Genomic DNA, 3,240 nt, shown 5'->3' with positions numbered 1-3,240 from the left:
AGTTAAAAGTTTTGGGAGTCGTAAAAACGGTATAAGCATATGCGGAGCTAGTGTACAAGCAGGGGTAGCACAGGCTACCCCTCAATTCTGTGATATAGTGTAAAAGAAATTAAATTTTATACAAAGGATGCTTTTGATCTAAAAAAAAAGAAAATTATAATACTTCTGAAATGTTTTAGCTAAATCTGCCACTAACTATAAATATATTAAGATGGTACTAGATAGATATAAGGAAATAGAGGAAAGACGTGGATTTGTAGGGTTATATTATTATTATTATATTCATGTATCAGAATTAATATAATATGTACATGTGTGAAATCAATACAGATTCATGCATGTTATGAGATATTGCTTACTCTACCTAGATACGTGAGCATTTATAAGCCACCATTGGGGTATCTACAAGCGTTAATGTAACACTTATATTTTTATATACTATTTTTACTTTTTTATTTAATATATTTACAAAATTGTCATCAAGTTTTTTCCACTTTTTGCATGTTATGGATAAGATCCGATTATACAAGAAATTGATCCTTTGTTTACGGATAAGATCCGTTTATACAAGAAGTTGCTTATGTTTTTTTGCTTGTAAAGGTACATTCAAAAATTCAAACACATTTATATATACATTTCATCTTTTAAAACCAGATTTAGTCAATTTCAATTCACCATTTTAAAACCAGATAACCCACTATTTCCAACACACACAAAGATAAAAAGAAAACCATCATTTTTAAGACAATTCTTTTACCATTTTATGCAAAACAGCTTCTTGGATCAAATTAGGTCACATTTCACCAAAAGCACATATAGCCTATTTTTAATATAATTTATATATCCATCATTAATGAATCCCACTAGTTCCTAACATTATTTGAGATGTTTCTACACCCTTTTAAACACAATAAGTTTCAACAAATTCTAGAATTTAGGTTTTAGTTTAATCAGTTTTAACTTCTTGATTTCAACACATAGTTGAAACCCATGGATTCCAATACTTTTTTATTGTCATGTCTAATAACTTTAAGGGGTTCGTTTGTTTACCTCTTAATAGAGCTCTTAATGGTTTAGACTTCTTACTGGTTCAGCACTTAATGGTTCAGACTATTTGTTTCACGAGCTTCAGACATTTGCCTCTGATTGGTTAAGAATTATATAGTGTCTGAATGGTTAAGACCTCTAATCTGAATTAGTCAGACATTTGCCTCTGAACGGTTAAGCATTATACTGGCTTTTAATGGTTCAGGCCTCTTACTGGTTCAGAACTTAGTGATTCAGACCTCTTACTGGTTCAGCACTTAGGGGCTGTTTGGCAATTTCTGAATGGTTAAGTGCTGAACCAGTAAGAGGTCTGAACCAGTAAGAGGTCTGAACCATTAAGTGTTGAACCAGTAAGAGGTCTGAACCATTAAGAGGCAGTATAATGTTTAACCCTTCAGATGCAAATGTCTAACCAATTCAGATTAGAGGTCTTAACCAATCAAACTCTAGTATAAAACTTAACCATTCAGAGGCAAATGTCTGAACCATTCAGACATCTGCTCACGAAACAAACAGTCTGAACCATTAAGTGTTGAACCAGTAAGAGGTCTGAACCATTAAGAGCATCATTAAGAGGTAAACAAATAGCCCCTTAACCATTCAGAAGTTGTCAAACAGGCCCTAAGCCATTAGACATCTTAGGGGCTGTTTGTTTACCTCTTAATGAGGCTCTTAATGATTAAGGCCTCTTACTGGTTCAGCACTCAATGGTTCAGACTGTTTGTTTCTCGAGCAAATTTCTAAATGGTTCAGACATTTGCCTCTGAATGATTAAGCATTATACTAAGGGGCTGCTTGTTTACATCTTAATGATGCTCTTAATGGTTCAGACATCTTACTAGTTCAGCACTTAATGGTTCAGACTGTTTGTTTCGTGAGCAGATGTCTGAATGGTTCAGACATTTGCCTCCGAATGGTTAAGTATTATACAGGGTCTGAATGGTTAAGACCTCTAATCTGAATTGGTCAGACATTTGAGTTATAAACTAACTCTCTTGGACCTTAAGGGGACATCTTGATGGTTAAGGTGTGTGTTTTACAACCAAAAGGTTGGGTGCAACACCCTAAACTGATTAAACAAAACAAGCAGCGGAAAGGCTTTGTAAAACATTCTTAAACGTTTGGAAACAATTTTTCAATATATTATAGGTGTTACGTATTTCATTCTTTTCTATTACATACGATAAAATGCAGTGTCCGAATGACTATGTGATCATGCCCCCGTAATATCCACAACCCGGCTCGATCTTCAACCATTCCTTACTTTGTATGGAAGACCCGAATAACCTGCAATTTTCACATAACCATATCATTAGTTAAGTAAATGACTTCACCAATACTTGAACAATGTGGAATAACATCTAACGAAAGCTCATTGATCACTGATATTATCTCTGCAAGTTCGGATCCTTTCTTATAACAATCTTGGATCCGGTCTCCGGATTCTAAATTTAACTCCCACACATTCATCCTTAACATACCTACACTCTCAATGCCATTCTCATAGGAATACAGTTAACAACATTATAAACGTACGTACATACAATCCCATATTCGTATTGCTAATACCGACATCCTATCTTCCTACCTGTAGTTACTAGGACCAATACTGAGTTTAGGATCCCGAAATCATTCAATCTACAACACCCAACCTTTTATGTGTGTGTGTCAACCTTCACTCTTACAATCAAAGATCTTGGTCCCTACTTAAATCTTGCAAAAATAAACAACCACAACACTCTCTCCACACAAATGATTCGTCACGTACCTAATCATATGTATTTATATATCGTTCTATCCCGCACACAATCAACATGTAGGTCTAAATCGGCGGAAAAACCTTATCAAGGGCGCATGGGAGCGCAAATCAGAAGGAAAGCTGGAGGGAGTGCAGCTTGGGGCGCAGCTTGCTACCCCATCAGCGCAGCTTGCATCCCCTATAGATCAGCTTCATAAATTTTGTGTTTTCAACTCCGGTTTCAATTCCAAACCATTCTTTTGCTCCCCACAACTCCCAATTGGTAAATTAAGTTTTTTTAAAAGGGATTACAAAGAATTGTAATTATTCCCACCATTTCCGTACCATATGTATCCAACCCAATGGCGGAACCACCATTATATTAGCCGTAGCACGGGCTACGGCTCAACTTTATATGTGTTGTGTATTTTTTATTTTATTTAATTTTTTTGGTT

This window comes from Helianthus annuus, chromosome 9, assembly GCF_002127325.2.
Source record: "Helianthus annuus cultivar XRQ/B chromosome 9, HanXRQr2.0-SUNRISE, whole genome shotgun sequence".
Taxonomy (NCBI): Eukaryota; Viridiplantae; Streptophyta; class Magnoliopsida; order Asterales; family Asteraceae; genus Helianthus; species Helianthus annuus.
This window is presented reverse-complemented; position numbering follows the sequence as displayed.